This window comes from Arachis ipaensis, chromosome B4, assembly GCF_059453495.1.
Source record: "Arachis ipaensis isolate K30076 ecotype BB chromosome B4, ASM5945349v1, whole genome shotgun sequence".
NCBI lineage: Eukaryota > Viridiplantae > Streptophyta > Magnoliopsida > Fabales > Fabaceae > Arachis > Arachis ipaensis.
This window is the reverse complement of record NC_142439.1, coordinates 98,439,774-98,465,557: the sequence shown is the minus strand read 5'-3', so window position 1 is coordinate 98,465,557 and position 25,784 is coordinate 98,439,774.

Sequence of the window (25,784 nt, the reverse complement as noted above, 5' to 3'; positions counted from 1 at the left end):
TGCTAAACAAAATTGACTCTGAAAATTGCATCACTCTCATAAGGATAAACGTAAGCATATAAGCAAGATCGTGAGAAGGCTAAAACACACACACTCTCACACACACACACACGCACATCAGAGTTCCAAGAATATAGATATCAAGCTCCAGACTCGACCTGCAAAGCTAAGGCTGGCTAGAGTATATATGTATATATATATATATATACAACCCAAAAGATGTCTCAGATCAGAAAGTAAACTCCCGTTTTTCCATGTCGACCTCTATGAGGGACAAAAGTTAAAATATACAATGCGAAGAACAACTGTATACATATATATACAAGTAGAAACAAAACGCTAAGCCCAAAATATAGTTCTTCGCTTCTCGAAGGCCTCTAGAATCCTCAGTGAGGTGCCTCTCAACCTGCATCTGAAAAATAACAGAAATATGTATGGAATGAGAGATAGGGGTTCCCAATATGGTAAAGGTGCCCGTATAGTTAATATAAAAGGTCCCAAAAATCCAGAGAAGTTCCTAGAACTCCAACACTCAGAAATTAAACTTAAAATTAATACTAAACCTTAAAGTTTGGTGGTTTAACATAGGGATCCTAACCTTAATCCACTTCTTCACCTTTGTCTCCATTAAACCTCCTAAACACTGGTGGAACAACCTCTCTCAATCCTCTACCAAGAGAGGGTCTCTCAAAAAATACACAAACAAGCCAAACAAAGAAAGCACAAGTAGAATTCAAATATAGCAAGTAAACAGGAAGCAGATAAACATGGCAAAATAGTTAGGCAAACCAAAACAAATGCACACTAAAGCAAAATATTCAAATGCATATGATGTATGCCTGTCCTATAGTTGTTGAGCTCAACTGTCAGTTATACAGCCAACATGACTGGTGCATGAAATTGACTCTACAAGTTTCCACAAATAGATCGGCAAGTGCACCGGGTTGTCCAAGTAATACCTCAGGTGAGTAAGGATCGATCCCACGGAGATTGTTGGTTTGAGCAAGCAATGGTTACCTTGCAGATCATAGTCAGGCAGATAGAAAATATAGTTGTCACAAGAAAATGCATAAAATGGATAAATAAATAAATAAATAAAATGTTACTAGATAGGAGTGAAATCAATGGAATGAGAACAGTTGAGATTTCGGAGATGCTTTTTCCTTCTATATCAACTTTTCTCACCATTTACTCCAACTTCTGATTGATTCATTCCATGGCAGGTTGTATATGATTAACACCGAGTCAGCGGTCATTAATCTCCTCTGCTTCAGATCAAACGCTGGGTCAGCGGTCATCCGATCAAAACGCCACAGACAAGGTCGGATCTTCCGGATTAGAGAACACTGCTCCTTTGGTTCTAGCCTATACCACAAAGGCCCTAATCGCCCCGCACCTCGGCTGCACTGATGTCTCCAAGTACCCAACGAAGCCATGGATTAGCCATCTAAGAGATGTATAATCAAGCTGGTGGTTCAATACTATCCCGTCAAGGACTCGCAAGAACCCATGTGAATAGGGATGACGGTCAAGTTACACTTCCAATCCATTAGGATGAAGAATGAAGATACATCTTAGAATAGAATCAAGCACAGATTGAAATAGAATAGTGATATTATTAATCCATAAGAATCAGCAGAGCTCCTAACCTTAACCTAGGAGGTTAGTGACTCATACTGTACAAAAGGTAATGTTCGAATGTAAAGTGGGGGAAGAAAATCTTAAACAAGGTGATCTCCTCCTATATATACTAATCTGATTACAAAGAATTATAGAAATAAGATAAACTAGTCTTGTAGTGTAAAAATCCACTTCTGGGGCCCACTTGGTGAGTGTTTGGGCTGAGCTTGAGTGAAATCCACGAGATAGTGCTCCCTTTTGGGCGTCCAACGCCAGCTTTGGACTCCTAAATGGGCGTTGGATGCCAGGAATGGGGTTGGTGGCTGGCGTTGAACGCCAGTTTTGGGCCTTTATTTCCAAAGTAAAGTATAAAGTATTATATATTTCTGGAAAGCCCTAGATGTCGGATTTCTATAGCCGTTGAGAGCGTGCCATTTGGACTTCTATAGCTCCAGAAATACTCCTTTGAGTTCATGGAGGTCAGATCCTGATAGCATCTGCAGTCCTTTCTCTGTCTCTGAATCAGACTTTGCCAAAACTCTTCAATTTCAGCCAGAAAATACCTGAAATCATCATAAAACTCACAAACTCAAAGTAGAATCCAAAAATATGAATTTTACACTAAAACCTAGGAAAATATAATAAAACTTAAACAAAATATAATGAAAACTATATGAAAATGATGCCAAAAAGTATATAAAATATCCGCTCATCACCGACATGTCTTGGTAGCTATCATTTGGACAATCCCTCTGTGCAAGCATCCCCAAGCTCAATAATATCCATAGAAAAATCCCAAGCTCATCCATGTGGGAGATAATCTCCCCAAGCTCAAATTTATGTATATATGCATGCCCATAGAGGAATTCGGGGAGTTAAAGTGCCTGGTCACATCTTGCGACAGAGGGTCAATAATTTGTCTCAATATGTGCAAGTCACATAGATATTTAAATAATTATTTCTCAAAGTCAAAATCATCATCAATTTATATTTCATTTCATCTCAAATTCATCATCATTATCAATCATACATCGTGTGTCATTCATCACTTCCTTGCGTTAACAATTTCAACCATTCACTTCTCAATCTCCTTCTCAATCTTCTATCTAACTCATTCAATACGTTCACCCTTGTCCTAAAGCTTAAAAACTCGCTAACACCATACGCATTAGAGGAATGGTTGACTTTTCAGACTCACTAACACCCTTTAATTTGAAACCCTTGTTCTAGTACGCCTTTCCTTCTCAAATTCCAATTCACCAATTACCAACTCTGCAAGCTCAGACACCAAAATTTCGTTCCAATCTGCCAAATTGAACTTCAAATCAACAAGAAACACAATCTAATTCACACAATGCCATTATAATTAATATAGGGCTTACTAATTCAATGATTTACAAGGATTCAACAGTTTCTTACCTTACCCACAAATTAATTGGACAAAACACAACAATTTCCACAAGCTATCTTAATCCTAAAACATGAAAACATCGCAAATCTCAATGCCTATAACCCAAAATTTTTAAATTGGAAGGAGGAATGGTTGGGTGAGAAAATGTAAATTTCTTACCACTTCGTTCAGATGGTTTTGAAAAGCTCAACACGGTGGACGCGTGGCCGCAAATAGTGCAGCAATCGGAGCTCCAGATTAAAAGATATGCAGAATTGAATATTGAATAGGGTTAGAATTTAGTTCAATTATTCTTCCCTTGCTCCCCCCTTTTAGCATGCTTCAAGGAAATAATGGGAAAGAGGAGGCTAAGTTTTTCTATTTATATAGGGCCTTGGATCCGGTTCAACTGATTCGGTCTGTTGGCCCGATTTTAGGCCAAATTCTTTAAAATTAGTGTTAAAATTTATATTTTAAATATTTCTACCTCTCTAAGTTATAAGAATTTAATTTTCTAATTTTTTAATAAATAATTAATTTATTAACTAATTATTCATTAATTTTGTGAGATTTACAACTATGTTTGCTGGCACCCACCCCAAGCCAGCATACAAATCTGAGCAAATATCCAAGAGAGGGTGCTCCTAGTGTGGACTTTGTAGGAGTGATAATAGGGTTGGAAAGAGGCATGACTCTTTGTCTCTTTTCCACCATCCTCAGTCCCGCTACCGCCATCCACCACCTCTTCCTTCTCTCTTTCCCCCATCCATCTACACCTTTGTTTTAATATAAAAGAACTCATTTTATTTCTATCTGTTTTTGTTTATATGTCTGTATTATTCATAAGCTACTGCAGTGGTTCTATAATGTGCATCTACAATAATAATTTCTGTGAATTGAACAGAAAAAACCTCTATTATTATATTTGTATATCTTAGATTCTTTAGTTGTTGTTGGTTGTATATGTGAATAATTTTTTTTTGTAATTTTTTATGTCTATATGTATGTGTTGACCTGGAAATTTAAGTAATTTTTGTGAAGAAGAATTTTTTACTCATGTTGCTGTTGTATTTTTTTGGATGGGTAATAAACTTGATAGGAGAAGACAAGTGGCTCTAAGAGAGAGAATGCCATGGTTCTATTTAGGAAAGATGGTAGTACATAAGGGTATTTTTGGGGAAGATGAGGGAATTTTGTCAAAAAATTATAGAAAGGCTGATTTTAAAATAAAGTTTAAAGTTATAGACAATTTTAAATGCAAAGATACCTTAGGGACAATTTTGATTTTTTTGCTAAAATTATAGGAACTAAAATTGTACTTAACCTAATTAATTATGAAAACGGTAGGGTAGAGATGAATTTGTGGAAACTTTAGGTGTAGATAGAACTGCGTGAACTCGACCTACAGACAACTATTGAGAGCAGGTAGAATTGCTAAAACTTGATATACTAGAAGAACTGCATAAACTATGTGTTGTCTTAATGACAAAGTAAGTGTTGGAAAGGTGACAAATTTGAACTTAAAACAAACAAAAAAGTATAAATCTATGTTAGGATAGAATTGAAGAAAATAGAGCAAATATTGAAACCAAGAATGATGATGGACAAGATGGTAGTGGAGAATGTGTCGCAAGTAGAGTATCAGAGAGTAATCAAATAAAAGCGATAAAAATATAAATAAAATTTTCTGTCTACAGAGTTTGGGACAACAATCTCAAAATGTTTAAGGAAAATAACGTAACTCTTATGCTATGCTATAATTGATGATAATAACTAAAGAATAAATTTGATATTTAGATGATGTTATATGTCTGAATGTATAATAAAGATGTCTATATATAAATAGGGTAAGGGTATAATCTAATCATAATGATAAAATCAATCTTATATCAAACTAAATATATTGATACATAATATCCTAAATATTATATTGATATACAATATCCTAATTATATTCTAATAAATTTGTATTTTAAAAGTTTTTGTATTGAAAACAAATATTGAACACTTGATATTTAGATTTTATTTGGTAAATCTTTTAGAAGAGGTGTTAATTTATCCTTTTCAAAAACACAAACAACTTATTTTATATTTGGTAATGAAAAAGATTATATTCTTATACTTGTAACATTTAAAAGCTAAGAGTATTTTTAAAACTACAAAAGTATCTTTTTAAAGTTAGTTCGTGTTTATTGAAGTTAAAAAATTTGATATAACTTTATATATTAATAAATATTAAAATTTAATTTAATTTTATATTATATCTATTATGATCTTTTTAAAATTTTAAAAGTTATTTTATCAACTAGAATTATTATTATTTATACTTATTAAAAATTATTTTTAGTTTAATTTACCAAATATAAATATTACAACTTTTAAAACACGTGCGTTTTCAGAAACCAACTTTAATAAACTAATTTTGAGAAAAAAATTTATGAAAATGGCCCTTAGATTATAGAAAAAATATTATTTTTGCTCTACCATATTTTTAAAGGCAATTGCTATGATAACTTTTAAAATTAGAGAGTAGATATATATTGCATGATAAATCTAATTATGCTCTCTTCTAACATATAAAATAAATGTTTTTGAATATTATTCTAATTAGATATAGAGTCCTTTTGTTTTAATTGAATTCTAATAAGCAACTAATTTATTACAAAATTTTTCCTCTTATAAAAGTATAAAGTTGATACAAAAATACTAGGCGTGGCATATTATAAACCAAGTTTTTAATCAAGTTCTCACGCATTTTTTTCTTTTGGACACAGGTGGGTATGCTGCTTTTGGTTGTTTTGTTGATGTTGTTATTGTTTAATTTTTTTTTTCTTCTCATCCTCTTTTATTATTATCATATTCTTCTCCTAACCAATAAAATACACATAGCACCCAAATAACAAAATACATTCGTAGCAAAAATTTGTGTGCTACATGCAAAGATTTGTATACTGTTCCAATGAAATATGCACAACACATAAATTTTGGTGTACAACACAAGAATCTTAGTGCATAGCATAGAAATTTTGATGTGCAGCACATAAATTTTTGAAGAATTACATACCCAGAACATTAATTTACCCAATTAACAAAATACATTTGCAGCAAAAATTTGTGTGTATATGCAAAAATTTGTGTATTCTACCAATAAAATAGCACAAAACATAAATTTTAGTGTACAACACAAAAATCTTGGTGCATAAGCACAGATATTTTGATGTGCAACACAGAAATTTTTAAAGAACTATATACTCAAAATATTGACTCACTCGACTAACAAAATACATCTGTAGCAAAAATTTGTGTACTATGTACAAAAAATTTGTGTTATATGCAAATATTTATGTATTGTATGCAAAAATTTATATACTATACCAATGAAATACGCACACATGAAGTTTAGTGTATAGTACAAAATTTTGGTGCATAACATAAAAATTTTGATGTACAATGTAGAAATTTTTAAAGGGCTACATATTCAGAACATTGACTCACCTAACTAACAAAATATATTCACAGCAAAAATTTGTGTTCTATGAGCAAAGATTGTGTGCTATGTATAAAAAATTGTATTCTACATCAATAAGTATGTGCAAAATCTTTTTGCTTTGCTTCACAAATTTGTATCATATATTAATAAATTTTTGCGCTTTTCAACAAAAATTTGTGTGCTACGAAAAGCACGAAAAAAGTAGTGACATATGCACACATTTTTTTTGCTGAACTTTTCACCTATAGTTATAGAAATCAAACTAGATTGGCCGGTTCAATCAAAAAACCAAACCTTTATCCATTTCGGTTTGATATCCTGATTGTTTAAGTTAGAAAACCGATCAAACTCGTTTGAACTGTAGCTATACCGGTCAAATTCGTTTTGGACCGGTCTACTACAGCTATTTTACAAAAATGCTGTAGAAACAATGCATGAACTTGACTCCACCACTAGGCTAAATATCTTCTTATTACATAGTGTATTTATAATTTTATATATTCAATACTTAGTACAAGTTTAAATTTTTTTTTGTTATATATATTTATTCATATAATATATATGTTATATAAAAACTCATATTATATTATAATTTATATATAATTTAATTAAGTCAAATTTAAGTTATATCAAATATTAATTTTATTTTTTAATAATAATATTATATTTTTATTTTTATTATTAATATTTTTGTTTTATTATACTTTTATATATTTATTTTATTAGAATTTATATAATTATTAAAATAAATATTAAATATTTAAATATTTACATATTAAAATATTAGTAAATATATGTATTTTAAATTTTAATTTTATTTTTTTTATTATATTATATTTCTTATTTACATGAGATCGGTTTTATCGATTCAATTAATAATTTATCGATTGAACCGATAAATCAATAACTTGATCGATCGATCACTAGTTCGGTTCTGATAATTTTATTTGTACTAGCTTAATTATACTTAATTACAGGAATACTTGTACATATAACATCATTTCTTTATATACTTACGTATTTTTATAGTACGCCATAGATTATTTTTATACAAAAATTAAGTATAGATTAAAATTAATTAAAATATAATTATCTCGTGTTAAAAATATCTATAATAAATATTATATAATAATATACATTAAAAAAATTATCCCGTAGTTTTTGAAGAATATCAAAATCCATACCTTCACAAAATTATTAAAAGCCAAACTAGTTTCGATCGATATTGTAGAATTGTTGCAATTACATATTGCCACCGGATTATATGATGCCATCGACAATTTAAAAGCATTGAACAATCATATAATTTGGGATCATATAGAACAGCTGAACAGGTGCCACTACATTTCTAATATTTAATAAAAGCATTGTATATAATATAATAAAATCATGTAAATTATATAACGTTTCTATGTACGTGACGTTTATCGAATTTTTTTAAATAAATAAAAAATATTTTGTTTATCAAAATAAATAATTTGTAGCATTTTTACAGAAATTTATCATATTTTTTATCTTGTTTACAGTGAATGCATGTATTTCATTTACATTATAAACGAGATATAATAATACATAAGAGACGTGCATATTTATTTACACTGTAAATGAGATAGATAAAAAATAAGTTATACACACAAATGGGGCATACTCGGAGAAACTGTCCCAACCAACCTACAGACGAGGTTAAGCTTAGTGTCGCCACTTTATAGGCGGTTATTTTCTAAGTTTACTACATTTATTCTAAGCTTGAATGATGTTTTATTTGTTTAGTTTGTTTACTTTGTACTTGAATGTTAGGTTGTTTGTTTACATCGTTTATTTTGTTTTTTAGTTACGATTTTTTTTGTTTACGTCGTTTATATTGTACTCAAATTCTTAAATTTAAAATTTAACAAGATAACACATTTACATAAAACATCCATATAAATAACATAAAAGATGCGTACAAACTAAATAACATAGATAATACTAGTTACATCAATGATAAATACAAACGTAAACAGTGTGCAAAATACAACTTAAATAACATAAGAAATAACATAAAGTTACAACATAACAACATCATCGGTGCTGATCATCCGGATAATGTAGCCGATGTCCAGTTCCACGTGGTGGAAGTTGTGCCTATCGGTGAGGTCTACTAGGCCTTGGGTTCAGAAGAGGCTGTCAGTGACGAGAGCGTTTCTGTGATTGAGCTGGTGGAAGCGATGGCTGTGGATAATGAGGGACAAAGTAACTGTTTGAGTAGGGTATATGGGCATATGGATGGGGCTGATATTGAGGCTGACCAAGTGGAGGATACAGTAGTGCCATCATCAGTTGGGATGCCGTTATCAAGGGACCATAGTCTATCGACTGAGCACCAGGTCGGACATGTGTGCCGTATGAGGTTCTAGGCCCCCGTGAAATGTACAGTTCCCAAACTGAGGTAGACATAGGAGCAAATGAATGCTGATGATCCTACCCTATGCTCTACTCCCTGCCCTATGCCTAAGACAGAGCATGGCACCTCTGAAAGTCATTAAATAGTGGAAACCATCGGAGATGGACCTGCTTGTTTGACTTATTAGTCATCAGATAACCCCCAATCAATAATAGTACGTAACACCTCGTGTACTGTTGAAGGGTGTCTGGATAGCAGTATCGGGTATCTGCTGGACTTGCTCCCGAAGCCATGTCAGCTTGAGGGAGAAAGACTCCTTCCTCTGCACACCCTGCTGCTGCACTGCAGGAGGCCTGGCACCAAGTAGCCGCTACACCAACTCTTAGGTCTTGATACCGTACCATGTGTGGAAATCACGGAAGCACCCACTCACTGGCTCTCCATGTATGCGTAGAGCAATGTGGTACACAATGTCCTACAGGGTTATGGTGCACTCACCCTATGACAGGTGGAAAGTGTGGGTCTCAGAACACCAGCGCTCCATGAATGTCGTGATCAGGGAGTTATCAAATATGAAGTCCCTGAGTGGCACCATGTCGCTGAAATCAGCCTCCCTCAAGTAGGGGACAATTGTGTCCGGCGGTGTAAGTGTGTGATTCACTCGCCTAAGGAGAAGTAGGTGAGACCATAGAATAATAAAATCTTATCGAAGGAAAATTTTTCTTAAAATCAAACGCAAAGTCTACCTTAGCTTTCTATGTGCAACCTTCCAAGAAGGACATTTCTGATGGGGTGTATAGGAGCAAGTTATCATGTCATGACAGATTGAAGAATGCTTATGTTTTGGACAAGAATAATATGCTAAGAATAAGATTGAATGAGAATATCACGTTATTACTCATGAATAGCTAACAAGTATATCATTAAAGCGAATAAAATCACTAGCTCATAAAGTTGCCAGATTATGGCATTAAAAGTATACATTAAAGGCAATAAATGCCTAATAACCATTGCATAAAAAAGATGTAATAAAGGAAAAAGAAAAATTCAGCAGGTAACACACTGTTCACTCTATCACCTAAAATACTACTGACTCAAGCATTGGAGTGTTTTATATCTTGTCCTCCCAACCTGGTTTCAACGTTGTCCAGTTAGGATCTCTGAATCGCACTAGCTCGTCACCTTAGTAAAAGGTACGAATATTTGGCTCCGTCTGTGGGATCCTACGCTGTTAGTTCCACAGCTAACCACAAGATACAATCAGTAATCAATTCAAACACTCCATTCAAGGAGCAACAAAATCAAGATGATGGACATATCAGACTGATGTTATTTTGCTTACCAATCAGGAACTTCACGTTCCTCAAAGATTCGGAGATAACAAGGTTTAGAATAATGGAGTTCGTCATTTCACCAGTTTAGGAAAAGACTACATTCGTGCCATGCAAGAAATGCACCATAGAATGCAAGAGTTAGAACGTTGATTGAAAGAGTGATTGCAATCAAGGAAATCTCAATCTCAAAGCCGTACGACCAGAGGTCGTGATCATAGTCATGAGAAAAGGACCCCAGAAAGGGCTCACGCACGATGCCAGAGGACAATCATCGATGTTCTTGCTCACCGCAAGGACATAGGAGGGGGACTTGCCTCGACATAATGAGGGGTGTCACAAAACTGAGAGAAGGGGAAGAGCTGACTCTCGTTTTGCCCAGTTTAAAAGGAGAAGGACTCCGCAAAGGAGTCCAAGTCCTAAAAGTGATAGCAATATTCAGGAGCATGTGATCATGGGTCAAACACCATTTTCTTCCTCTGTCCTCCAGGTTCACTTGCCTAAGCATTTTGATAAACCAATAGATCTCAAGTATGAAGGGAAGTCGGATCCCTAAGAGCACATTAATACTTTTGAGGCTAGGATAAACCTTGAAGGAGGAGTAGGAGATGCGATCTAGTGTAAGGCTTTTCTGATAACATTGTCAGGATCAACAATGGCTTGGTTCAACACATTGCCTACCGGATCCATCTCCTCTTTTGCTGATGTCATGACGAAGTTCTTAGCATATTTTACTACAAGTAGAACTCAAGCCAAATACCCAATCTCATTACTTGGTGTAGAGTAAAGAGCGGGAGAAAACATCTGAGATTACTTGGATCGTTTAGTAAGGCACTGCTATAGGTTAACACACGAACTCCTAAAGTCGTATGTTTATGCCTCATTGCTGGTTTGCTGGAAGGAGATTTTACAAGACGCTTGACTTCCAAGGATGTACACGATGAGGACATCTCAAATGTGATTTTGACTAAAAGGAAAAATCCAACTCCATTACCTAATTAGGTCAGGAACTTGAGACAATCATCAACTCCAAAGACGTCGACACCACAAGTCGAAAAGTTTTCAACGTATACACCGCTGGTGGATGCATTGAAAAAAGTGTATCAACAAGTGTCTCATAAGAGTATACTCCTTGAAGCAAGACAAATTCGACCAAGGACTTTCTCTGAATAAGTCACAATATTGTGACTATCATAAGTCCTATGGTCACAAGACTGAGGATGCATTGATTTGAAGGACGCGTTGAAGCAAGCAATTCAAGATGGGAAGCTTCCTCAATTTGTTCAGCACGTTAGGCCGCCTAGATGGCATAACGATGATGATGATTAGGAAGCCAAGAACACCTGAAGTACCAAGATTGTAGAAGTTCAAGATGATACTACTCAAGTAGTTGTAAATGTGGTTGTAGGTAGAAATGGATTACCGAAATTCAGAAATATCGTTAAAAAAGATGTCAAAGCTATGAGTTCAGAAGTTCTGAAGGTGACCAGTATCCCGACTATGCAATTCACCGCAGATGATTTCTAGTATGCCAGATTTGATGATGATGAGCCACTTTGTTGACACCGGCACTGATGAGCGAATATTTTATATGCTTTTTGGCATTGTTTTCATATAGTTTTCATTATGTTTTGTTTAAGTTTTATTAAGTTTTTATAGGTTTTAGTGAAAAATTTAAATTTTTGGATTCTACTGAGTTTGTGTATTTTATGGCAATTTTAGGTATTTTCTGGCTGAAATTGAGGAGCTGGAGCAAAAGTCTGATTTTGAGACAGAGAAAGCACTGCAGATGCTGTTAGGATCTGACTTCCATGCACTCAAAAGAGCTTTTCTGGAGCTACAGAAGTCTAAATGGCGCTCTCTTAATGGCTATTGAAAGCTAACATCCAGGGCTTTCCAGAAATATATAATAGTGCATACTTTGCTTCAGAAATGAAGGTCCAAAATTGGCGTTTAACACCCACAAGGGGGTGGCTGGCATCCAACGCCTAAAAGGGGGTCTCTAGCCAGCGTTCAACGCCCCTAAGGGACCCTAGCTCGTGGGAGACACTCAAGCTCAGCCCAAACACTCACTAAGTAGGCCCCAGAAGTGGAGTTTTGCACTGTCAATTTAGTTTATCTTATTTCTGTAATCCTTAGTCATTAGATTAGTATTTATATACAAGAGTTCACCATTGTTAGGGACTCTTGCCCACTTTCCCGTTTATCATTGTATTTTTCTATCAGCATGAGCCACTAAACCTCCTAGGTTAAGATTAGGAGCTCTGCTGATTTTCATGGATTAATAAAAGTACTACTGTTCTATTCAATTCATGTGTGACTCTTGATGAGCGGATAATTTATACACTTTTTGGCATTATTTTTAGTATATTTTAGTTAGTTTTTATTATGTTTTTATTAGTTTTTATTCAAAATTCATATTTCTGGACTTTACTATGAGTTTGTGTATTTTTCTGTGATTTCAGATATTTTCTGGCTGAAATTGAGGGACCTGAGCAAAAATCTGATTCAGAGGCTGAAAAAGGACTGCAGATGCTGTTGGATTCTGACCTCCCTGCACTCGAAGTGGATTTTCTGGAGCTACAGAAACCCAATTGGCGCGCTCTTAATTGCGTTGGAAAGTAGACATTCTGGGCTTTCCAGCAATATATAATAGTCCATACTTTGCCCGAGATTTGATGGCCCAAATCGGCGTTCCAAGTCAGCATAAAAATTCTGGCGTCAAAACGCCAAAACTGGCATAAAAGCTGGAGTTAAATGCCCAAACTGGCACAAAAGCTGGCGTTTAACTCCAAGAAAAGTCTCTACATGTGAAAGCTTCAATGCTCAATCCAAGCACACACCAAGTGGGCCCGGAAAAAGATTTCCGCATTAATTACTTATTTCTGTAACCCTAGGCTACTAGTTCTCTATAAATAAGACTTTTTGCTATTGTATTTTCATTTGGGAATTCATCTTTGGAACTTGTATGTTCACGTTTGGGGGCTGGCCTCACGGACATGCCTAGACCTTTTGTTCTTATGTATTTTAAATGATGGAGTTTCTACACACCATAGATTAAGGTGTGGAGCTCTGCTGTTCCTCATGAATTAATGCAAAGTACTATTGTTTTTCTATTCAACTCAAGCCTATTTCTGTTCTAAGATATCCATTCGTTCGTCAACATGATGAATGTGATGATCTGTGACACTCATCACCATTCTCACCTATGAACGCGTGCCTGACAACCACTTCCCTTCTACATGCAATCAAGCTTGAGTGTGTATCTCTTGGGTTTCTAATCTAAGATTGGAACCTTCGTGGTATAGGCTAGAATTATTGGTGGCCATTCCTGAGATCCGGAAAGTCTAAACCTTATCTGTGGTATTCCGAGTAGGATCTGGGAAGGGATGACTGTGACGATCTTTAAACTCGCGAGTGTTGGGCGTAGTGACAGACGCAAAAGGATCAATGGATCCTATTCCAACATGATCGAGAACCAACAGTTGATTAGCCGTGCGGTGACAGTGCATTTGGACCATTTTCACTGAGAGGACGGGAAGTAGCCATTGACAACGGTGATGCCCAGCATAAAGCTTGCCATGGAAAGGAGTATGAATGATTGGATGAAGGCAATAGGAAAGCAGAGGTTTAGAAGGAACAAATCATCTCCATACGCTTATCTGAAATTCCTACCAATGAATTACATAAGTATCTCTATCTTATTTTATGTTTTATTGATCTTTTAATTATCAATTCTCCATAACCATTTGAATTCGCCTGACTGAGATTTACAAAATGACCATAGCTTGCTTCAAACCGACAATCTCCGTGGGATCGAGCCTTACTCACGTAAGGTTTATTACTTGGACGACCCAGTGCACTTGCTGGTTAGTTGTGCGGGGTTGTGATAAAGAGTTGATATTACAATTGTACGTATCAAGTTGTTGGCGCCATTGTTGATCACAATTTCGTGCACGAAGTTTTTGGCGCCGTTGCCGGGGATTGTTCGAGTTTGGACAACTGACGGTTCATCTTGTTGCTAGATTAGGTAATTTTATTTTATGTTAAAGCTTTTTAATTTTTATTTTTGAAAAAAAAAATTTTCAAAAAAAAAAAAATATTTTACTTAGTTCTTCAAAATTTTTTAAGAATTAATTCTAGAGTTTCATGATGATTTGTTGAAGTCTGGCTGGCTGTGAAGCCATGTCTAATCTCTTGGACTAAGGTTTCAACTTCTCATCACAAGAGCTTGTTGATTTCTATCAATCTTGCTGTTGAATGTAATGATCTGCTAAAGCTTGGCTGGCCATTGGCCATGTCTAGTGTTTTGGACCGAAGCTTTCACTGAAAGCTTGGCTGGCTAGTAAGCCATGTCTAATTCCTGGACCGGAGTTTTAGACTAACATTGCATGATTCCTGGAATTACGATTAAAAATTTTGAGTTTAATTATTTTCTCTTTAATTTTCGAAAAAAAATACAAAAAAAATTTCATAAAATCATAAAACCAAAAATATTTTGTGTTTCTTGTTTGAGTCTAGTGTCAATTTTTAAGTTTGGTGTCAATTGCATGTCTTTATTCTTCTTGCATTTTTCGAATATATGCATTTTGTTCTTCATTAGTCTTCAAGTTATTCTTGATGATTTCATTGCTCTGATCTTTAATTTCTCTTGTTTTGTGTGTTTTGTTATTTTTCATATGTATTTTCAATTTGTTATTGTCCCTAGTATACAAACTTCTAAGTTTGGTGTCTTGCATGTATTATTTGTTTTGATCTTGATTTTCCATGATTAGTTGCATTTTGGTTGTTTCTCATCATTCAAAATTCAAAAAATTTTTTTTTTCAAAATTGTGTCTTTTCAAGTCAATAATACAGAGAATTGAAGATTCAGAACATTCAGCAGAGGAATTACAGAGAAAAAACTGGGCATTCAAAACGCCCAGTGAGGAAGGAAAACTGGCGTTTAAACGCCAGCCAGGGTACCTGGTTGGGCATTAAATGCCCAAAAAGGTAGTATTTTGGGCGTTAAACGCCAGAATGGATACCATTCTGGGCTTTTAACGCCAGGATGGCACAAGAGGGAAGATTTTGTTTTTAATTCAAATCTTTTTCAAATTTTCATAATTTTTCAAAATCAAATCTTTTTTAAATTATATCTTTTCAATCATATCTTTTCAAAATTAAATCCTTTTCATTTTTCTTATTTTATTTTTGAAAATCCTTGCTACAATTAATGATCTAATTCAAAATTTTTAAGTTGTTACTTGCCTATTAAGAAAGGATCAAATTTTAAATTCTAGAATCATATCTTTTAATTTCTTGTTAGTCAAGTAATCAACTTTAATTTTAAAAATTTCTTTTTTTAAATTGATTTTCAATCATATCTTCTCAATCACATTTTTTTCAAAAATGATTTTCAATCATATCTTTTTGATTTCAAATTTCAAAATCTTTTTCAAAATCACTTAATTACTTTCTCAATTTTTATTTTCGAAAATCATCAACCAATTTTTCAAAACTTCTTTCAATTATTTCAAAATCTTTTTTAAAATTAATTTCAAAAATTCTTCCTCTCTTCTCACATCCTTCTATTTAAGGACTAACACTCCTCCACTATCAGCAATTCGGACTCTCTCTATAAGTTCGAATTCTCATCTCTACCTTCTCCTTCTATTCTTCTTTTCCTCTGACACCTCAAGGAATCTCTATACTGTGACATAGAGGATTCCATACCTTCTTGTTCTCTTCTCTTTCATATGAGCAGGAACAAAGACAAAGGCATTCTTGTTGAAGCTGATCCTGAACCTGAAAGGACCTTGAAGAGAAAGCTAAGAGAAGCTAAAGCACAACTCTCTATAGAGGACCTAACAGAACATTTCAACCAAGAAGAAGCCATGGCAGCCGAAAATAACAACAATGCCAACAATGCAAGGAAGGTGCTTGGTGACTTCACTGCACCTACTCCCGACTTCTATGGGAGAAGCATCTCAATTCCTGCCATTGGAGCAAACAACTTTGAGCTTAAACCTTAATTAGTTTCTCTAATGTAACAGAATTGCAAGTTTCATGGACTTCCATTGGAAGATCCTCATTAGTTCTTAGCTAAATTCTTGCAAATCTGTGATACTGTTAAGACCAATGGGGTTGACCCTGAGGTCTACAGACTTATGCTCTTCTCTTTTGCTGTAAGAGACAGAGCTAGGACATGGTTGGACTCACAACCTAAAGAAAGCCTGAACTCTTGGGAAAAGCAAGTCAATGCCTTCTTGGCAAAGTTCTTTCCACCTCAAAAATTGAGCAAGCTTATAGTGGAAGTCCAAACCTTCAGACAGAAGGAAGGTGAATCCCTCTATGAAGCTTGGAAAAGATACAAGCAATTGATCAGAAGGTGTCCTTCTGACATGCTTTCAGAATGGAGCATCATAGGTATCTTCTATGATGGTTTGTTTGAACTGTCCAAGATGTCATTGGACAGCTCTGCTAGAGGATCTCTTCATCTGAAGAAGATGCCTGCAGAACCTCAGCAACTTATTGAGATAGTTGCAAATAACCAATTCATGTACACTTCTGAAAGGAATCCTTTGAATAATGGGACAAATCAGAAGAAATGAGTTCTTGAGATTGATACTCTGAACACCATATTGGCTCAAAACAAATTATTGGCTCAGCAAGTCAATATGATTTCTTAGAGTCTGTCTGGCATGCAAGTAGCAACAGGCAGTACCAAAGAAGCTTCATCTGAAGAAGAAGCTTATGATCCTGAGAATCCAACAATGGAAGAGGTGAATTACATGGGAGAACCCTATGGAAACACCTATAATCCTTCATGGAGAAATCATCCAAATCTCTCATGGAAGGACCAACAGAGGCCTCAACAAGGCTTCAACAACAGTAATGGTGGAAGAAATAGGTTTAGCAATAGCAAGCCTTTTCCATCATCTTCTCAGCAACAGACAGAGAATTCTAAGCAGAGCCACTCTGACTTAGCAACCATAGTCTCTGATCTAATTAAAACCACTCAAAGTTTCATGACTAAAACAAAGTCCTCCATTAGAAATTTCGAGGCACAAGTGGGTCAGCTGAGTAAGAGAGTTACTGAACTCCCTCCTAGTACTCTCCTAAGCAATACAGAAGAGAACTCAAAGAGAGAATGCAAGGCCATAAACATGTCCCATATGGACGAATGCATAGAGGAGGGAAAGGCAGTGATTTTCACTGAGAAAGACCTCAATGGACGTCCACTGACCTCCAAGGAGTTCTCTAATGAGGAACCATGGGAATCTGAGGCTCATACAGAGACCATAGAGATTCCATTAAATTTACTTCTGCCATTCATGAGCTCTGATGAGTATTCTTCCTCTGAAGAGGATGAAGATGCCACTGAAGAGCAAGTTGCTAAGTACCTTGGAGCAATCATGAAGCTAAATGCCAAGTTATTTGGTAATGAGACTTGGGAGGATGAACCCCCTTGCTCACCAAAGAACTGGATGACTTGACTAGGCAGAGATTACCTCAAAAGAGACAGGATCCTGGAAAATTCTCAATACCTTGTGCCATAGGTACCATGACCTTTAAGAAGGCTCTGTGTGACCTAGGGTCAAGTATAAACCTCATGCCACTCTCTGTAATGGAGAAGCTAGGGATCCTTGAGGTACAAGCTGCAAGAATCTCACTAGAGCTAGCAGACAATTCAAGAAAACAGGCTTATAGACTTGTAGAGGATGTCTTGGTAAAGGCTGAAGGCCACTACATTCCTGCTGATTTCATAATCTTAGAAACTGGGAAGTGTATGGATGAATCCATCATCCTTGGCAGACCCTTCCTAGCCACAGCAAAAGCTGTGATTGATGTTGACAGAGGAGAATTGGTCCTTCAAGTGAATGAAGACTCCCTTGTGTTTAAAGCTCAAGGATCTCCCTTTGTAGTCATGGAGAGGAAGCATGAAAAGCTTCTCTCAATGCAGAGTCAAATAGAGCCCCCAAATTCAAACTCTAAGTTTGGTGTTGGGAGGCCATCATCATGCTCTGAGTATCTGTGAGGCTCCATGAGAGCCCACTGTCAAGCTATTGACATTAAAGAAGCGCTTGTTGGGAGGCAACCCAATTTTATTATATCTATTTATTTTCCATTTTTATTTTATGTTTTCTGTAAGTTGATGATCATGTGAAGTCACAAAAACAACTAAAAAAGCAAAAACAGAATGAAAAATAGTATTAAAAACAGTTCACCCTTGAGGAGAAGCTTGCTGGCATTTAAACGGCAGTAAGGGTAGCAGAATGGGCGTTAAACGCCCAGTCTGGCACCATTCTGGGCATTTAACGCCAGAAATGGGCACCAGATTGACATTTAACGCCAGAAAAGGGCACAGAGCTAGCGTTTAAACGCCAGAAAGGGGAGAAAAACTGGCGTTAAATGCCAGAAATGGGCAGCAACTTGGCGTTTAACGCCAGGATTGGCAATCAAGGGGGCGTTTACACGCCAACATGGTGCAGGGATGAGAAATCCTTAACACCTCAGGATCTGTGGACCCCAGAGGATCCCCACCTACCTCATCTCTCTCTTCTTCACACCTCTCCATAACACCCTTCCACAAATACCCTTCACCAATCACCTCAATACCTCTTCCCCAAACACCCCTCACCTATCAAATCCTACTCTCTTCTCCATAATCTCTTCACCAATCCACATTCACCATTCAAATTCAAACCACTTCCCCTCCCAAACCCACCCATACATGGCCGAACCCTACTCCTCTCTCCACTCCTATATAAACCCATCTTCACTCCTTCATTTTCACAAAACATAAACACTTCTCTCACCCCCTTGGCCGAACCTACACCAACCCTCCATCTCCCCTATTTTCTTCTTCTACTCTCTTCTTTTTTCTTTTGCTCGAGGACGAGCAAACCTTCTAAGTTTGGTGTGTTAAAAGCATTGCTTTTTTGTTTTTCCATAACTATTTATGGCACCAAAGGCCGGAGAAACCTCTAGAAAGAGGAAAGAAAAGGCAAAAACTTCCACCTCCGAATCATGGGAGATGGAGAGATTCATCTCAAGGGTGCATCAAGACTACTTCTATGAAGTAGTGGCCAAGAAGAAGGTGATCCCTGAGGTCCCTTTCAAACTCAAAAAGGGTGAATATCCGGAGATCCGACATGAGATTCGAAGAAGAGGTTGGGAAATTCTTACCAACCCCATTCAACAAGTCGGGATCTTAATGGTTCAAGAGTTCTATGCCAATGCATGGATCACCAAGAACCATGATCAAAGTGTGAACCCAGACCCAAAGAATTGGCTTACAATGGTCTGGGGAAAATGCTTAGATTTTAGTCCGGAAAATGTAAGGTTGACATTCAACTTGCCCATGATGCAAGGAGATGCACGCCCCTACACTAGAAGGGTCAACTTTGATCAAAGGTTGTACCAAGTCCTCATAGACATTTGTGAAGAGGGCGCTCAATGGAAGAGAGATTCAAGAGGGAAGCTGGTTCAACTAAGAAGGCATGACCTCAAGCCCATGGCTAGGGGATGGTTGGAGTTCATCCAACGCTCAATCATTCCTACTAGCAACCGGTCTGAAGTTACTATGGACCGGGCTATCATGATCCATAGCATCATGATTGGAGAGGAAGTAGAAGTTCATGAGGTTATATCCCTAGAACTCTACAAGGTGGCTGACAAGTCCTCCACTTTGGCAAGGTTAGCCTTCCCTCATCTCATTTGTCACCTCTGCAATTCAGCTAGAATTGACACAGAGGGAGATCCTTATTGATGAAGACAAGCCCATCACTAAGAAAAGGATAGAGCAAACAAGAGATCCCACTCATGGACAAGAGCATGAGGAAATTCCTCATAATAAAATCCCTGAGATGCCTCAAGGGATGCATTTTCCTCCACAAAACTATTGGGATCAAATCAACACCTCCCTAGGAGAATTGAGTTCCAACATGGGACAACTAAGGGTGGAGCACCAAGAGCATTCCATCCTCCTCCATGAAATTAGAGAAGACCAAAGAGCCATGAAGGAAGAGCAACAAAGGCAAGGAAGAGACATTCAGGAGCTCAAGCATTCCATTGGACCTTCAAGAGGAAGAACAAGCCGCCATCACTAAGGTGGACCCGTTCTCTAATCTCCTTGTTCTTATTTTTCTGTTTTTCGAAAATAATGCTTTATGTTCTATCTATGTTTGTGTCTTTATTACATGATCATTAGTGTCTTAGTGTCTATGCTTTAAAGTTATGAATGTCCTATGAATCCTTCACCTTTCTTAAATGAAAAATGTTTTTAATTGCAAAAGAAAAAGAAGTACATGAATTTTAAATTTTAAAATAGTTTAATTATTTTGATGTGGTGGCAATACTTTTTGTTTTTCTGAATGAATGCTTGAACAGTGCATATTTTTGAATTTGTTGTTCATGAATGTTAAAATTTTTGGCTCTTGAAAGAATGATGAAAAAAGGAAAAATGCTATTGATAATCTGAAAAATCATAAAATTGATTCTTGAAGCAAGAAAAAGCAGTGAAAAGCTTGCAGAAAAAAAATATATGCGAAAAATAAAGGGGAAAAAAAGAAGAAAGAGAAAGAGAAAGAAAAAGCAAGCAGAAAAAGCCAATAACCCTTTAAACTAAAAGGCAAGGGTAAAATAAAAAGGATCCAAGGCTTTGAGCATCAGTGGATAGGAGGGCCCACAGGAATAAAATCCTGGCCTAAGCGGCTAAACTAAGTTGTCCCTAACCATGTGCTTGTGGCGTGAAGGTGTCAAGTGAAAAGTTTGAGACTGAGCGGTTGAAGTCGTAGTCCAAAGCAAAAAAGTGTGCTTAAGAGCTCTGGAAACCGCTAATTGGGGACTTTAGCAAAGCTGAGTCACAATCTGAAAAGGTTCACCCAGTTATGTGTCTGTGGCATTTATGTATCTGGTGGTAATACTGGAAAACAAAATGGTTAAGGTCACGGCCAAGACTCATAAAGCAGCTGTGTTCAAGAATCAACATATTGAACTAGGAGAATCAATAACACTATCTAAATTCTGAGTTGCTATAGATGCCAATCATTCTGAACTTCAAAGGATAAAGTGAGATGCCAAAACTGTTCAGAAGCAGAAAGCTAATAGCCCCGCTCATCTAATTAAGACTGATCTTCATAGATGATTTTGAAATTCATTGTATATTCTCTTCTTTTTATCCTACTTTGTTTTTAGTTGCTTGGGGACAAGCAACAATTTAAGTTTGGTGTTGTGATGAGCAGATAATTTATATGCTTTTTGGTATTGTTTTTAGTATGTTTTTAGTATATTTTAGTTAGTTTTTATTATGTTTTTAGTAGTTTTTATTCAAAATTCACATTTCTGGACTTTACTATGATTTTGTGTGTTTTTCTGTAATTTCAGGTATTTTCTGGCTGAAATTGAGGGACTTGAGCAAAAATCTGATTCAGAGGCTGAAAAAGGACTACAGATGCTGTTGGATTCTGACCTCCCTGCACTCAAAGTGAATTTTCTGGATCTACAGAAGCTCAATTGGTGCGTTTTTAATTGCGTTGGAAAGTAGACATCCTGGGCTTTCCAGCAATATATAATAGTTCATACTTTGCCCGAGATTTGATGGCCCAAACTGGCGTTCTAAGTCAGCATAAAAATTCTGGCGTCAAAACGCCAGAACTGGCATAAAAGCTGGAGTTAAACGCCCAAACTGGCACAAAAGCTGGCGTTTAACTCCAAGAAAAGTCTCTACATGTGAAAGCTTCAATGCTCAACCCAAGCACACACCAAGTGGGCCCGGAAAAAGATTTTCGCATTAATTACTTATTTCTGTAACCCTAGGCTACTAGTTCTCTATAAATAGGACCTTTTGCTATTGTATTTTCATATGGGAATTCATCTTTGGAACTTGTATGTTCACGTTTGGGGGCTGGCCTCACGGCCATGCCTAGACCTTTTGTTCTTATGTATTTTCAACGGTGGAGTTTCTACACACCATAGATTAAGGAGTGGAGCTCTGCTGTTCCTCATGAATTAATGCAAAGTACTATTATTTTTCTATTCAACTCAAGCCTATTTCTGTTCTAAGATATCCATTCGTTCTTCAACATAATGAATGTGATGATTCGTGACACTCATCACCATTCTCACCTATGAACGCGTGGCTGACAACCACTTCCGTTCTACATTCAATCAAGCTTGAGTGTGTATCTCTTGGGTTTCTAATCTAAGATTGAAATCTTTATGGTATAGGCTAGAATTATTGGCGGCCATTCCTGAGATCTGGAAAGTCTAAACCTTGTCTGTGGTATTTCGAGTAGGATCTGGAAAGCGATGACTGTGACGAGCTTCAAACTCGCGAGTGTTGGGCGTAGTGACAGACGCAAAAGGATCAATGGATCCTATTCCAACATGATCGAGAACCAACAACTGATTAGCCGTGCGGTGACAGCGCATTTGGACCATTTTCACTGAGAGGACGGGAAGTAGCCATTGACAATGGTGATGCCCAACATAAAGCTTGCCATGGAAAGGAGTATGAATGATTGGATGAAGGCAATAGGAAAGCAGAGGTTTAGAAGGAACAAAGCATCTCCATACGCTTATCTGAAATTCCTACCAATGAATTGCATAAGTATCTCTATCTTATTTTATGTTTTATTCATCTTTTAATTATCAATTCTCCATAACCATTTGAATTCGCCTGACTGAGATTTACAAGATGACTATAGCTTGCTTCAAGCCGACAATCTTTGTGGGATCGACCCTTACTCACGTAAGGTTTATTACTTGGACGACCCAGTGCACTTGCTGGTTAGTTGTGCGGAGTTGCGATAAAGAGTTGATATTACAATTGTACGTACCAAGCTGTTGGCACCATTGTTGATCACAATTTCGTGCACCAACTCTATTCTAAGATATATCTCCGTTCTTCAACCTCATGAATGGGATGATCCATGACAATCATCTTCATTCTACATAGGTTCAGTGTGAGTCTTTAACCAGAGATCATTGAATCACCAGCTTGATTATACATCTCTTAGACGGCTAATCCACGACTTCGTTGGGGACTTCTCGAGACACCAGTTCAGCCGAGGTGTGGGGAGATTACGGTCTTTGTGGTAGAAGCTAGAACCAAAGGCACAGCATTCTCTGATCCGGAAGATTTGACCTTGTCTGTGGCGTTTTGAGTAGGATTTCCAAGGGGATGAATTGCAGGAGCTTCACCCTCAGTCAGATTGGGCGCACACTAAACTTGGTGTTCAGCCTGAAGGAGGAAGATTGGCGGTCATTAAACTGGCGTTGATCACTTACAGCCTGCCATGGAAAGAATCACTCGTAGTTGGAGAAAGACAGTAGGAAACATTGATCCAGAAGAATGAAGCATCTCCGAAGCCTCAATCGTTCTCTTATCACTGGTTTCACTCAAATTAAGTAATTTCATCCCTATTCCTGTTTTATGCGTTTATCTCAACAAACTATCTTTTTTAATCGCCTGACTAAGATCTACAAGGTGTCTATAGCTTGATTCAAAACAACAATCTCTGTGGGATTAACCCTGACTCACCTTAGGTATTACTTGGACGACCCAGTGCACTTGCTGGTTTAGTTGTGCGAGTTCTTATTTCGTGCACCAAGTTTTTTGCACCGTTGCTGGAGATTGTTCGAGTTTGACAACTAACGAATTATCTTGTTGCTTAGATTATGTACTTTTTAATTTTGTTTGAGTCTTTTATTTTCTTTTTCGAAAGAATAAAAAATTTTTCAAAACCTTTTCTTTTCTTTTTGATCTTTATCTTTTTGTTTGAGTCTTTGTTCTTGTTCTTGTTAAAGTTTCAAATTTCTTGTTTTCTTTTTCCAAAAATTTTCAAAAATATTATCTTTTGTTTGAGTCTTGTGTCAATCTTTAAGTGTGGTATCCTTTTTGAGTCATCTTGAGTTTTTAAGTTTTTTTTCTTTTCTTCTCTAAAATTAGAGTCTTTGATTTCAAAATTCTTAAGTTTGGTGTCTTTGAGTATTTTTCTTTAAAACTTTCAAAATTAGTGTCTTTGATTTTCAAAGTTTTTAAGTTTGGTGTCCTTAGTTGTTCTTTATTTGCTTTGAATTTTCGAATTTGTTCTTTGTGTTCTTTCTTGATATTCAAGTTGTTCTTGTTTCTTTTCTTGTTTTGATCTTAAAAGTTTTAAGTTTGGTGTCTTTTGGTGTTTGTTCTCTTAATTTTTGAAAATTTAGAGTTTAGATCTAAAAACTTTAAGGTTGGTATCTTTCGATTGTTTTTCTCTTTCTTCATTAATTCAAAAAACAAAAAAAATATATCTTTTTATTTTATCTTTATTCAAAGTATTTTCGAAAATTGCAAACAAAATTTCAAATTTTAATTTCAAAATTATTATCTTATCTTATCTTAATTTCAAATTTCAAATTTCAAATCATATCTTTTTAAAAGCTTATCATATCTTTTCTTTTAAATTGATTCTATCTTATCTTATCTTTCTTTTAAAATTTAAAATTCAAAACTTTTTCAAATTTTTATCTTATATTTTGTTATCTTTCATTTAATTTCAATTCATTATTTATCTTATCTTAATTTTAAATTTCAAATCTTTTCAAAAATAAAATCTTTTTCAAATATTTATCTTATCTTGTTTTAAATTCAAATTTTAAAATTTGAATTTCAAACTCTTATCTTATCTTAATTCAATTTCAATTTTCAAAATTCAAAATTCAAAATTCAAAATTCAAAATTCAAAATTCAAATTTCAAAAAATTAAATCTTTTTCAAATTTTCCGTCTTTTCTTATTTTCAAATCTTTTTTAATTAGTTACTTGTTTTCTCTTTCTTCTTTTTCAAAACTTCCTAACTAATTCATCTATCTTCTATTTTCGAAAACTTCTTGCTTCTTTCTCTCTCTTCTTTTTCGAAATTAATCATTCAATTTTCAAATCTTTTTAGTTCATTAGCTTTTATTTTTGAATTCAATTAATAAATAAAATAAAAACAAAAATATTTTAATTCTAGTTTCTCTTTTCACTTCTTAATTTTCGAATTCTTCTTCCCTTTTATTCAAATCCTTCTTCTCTTCTCTCTATCTTCATTCTTCTTTCTTCTTCACATCTCATAGGGAGTCCTTTGTTCTTGAACATAGAGCTCCCATTCTTCTTCTTTCTTGTTTTCTTTTTCTTGTTTATGAATAGGAACAAGGATAAAGAACCTCTCTTTGATCTTGATCTTGAACCTGAGAGGACATTAAGGAAGAATTTACAACAAGTTAAAGCACACCACTCCAGAGGAAACCTCACAGAGCTATTCAAACAAGAAATTGAAAACACAGATATGGCAGCCAAACAGAACAATGGAGGAGATGCAAGAAAGGTTCTGGGTGATTTCACTACACCCACTACTGACTTCTATGGTAGAAGAATCTCTATACTTGCCATTAGAGCTAATAACATTGAGCTAAAGCCTCAGTTAGTCTCTCTAATGTAACAGAATTGCAAGTCCCATGGACTTCCACTGGAAGATCCACATCAATTCTTATATGAATTCTTGCAAACCTTTGACACTGTTAAGACCAATGGAGTGGATCCTGAGGTCAATAAGCTTATGCT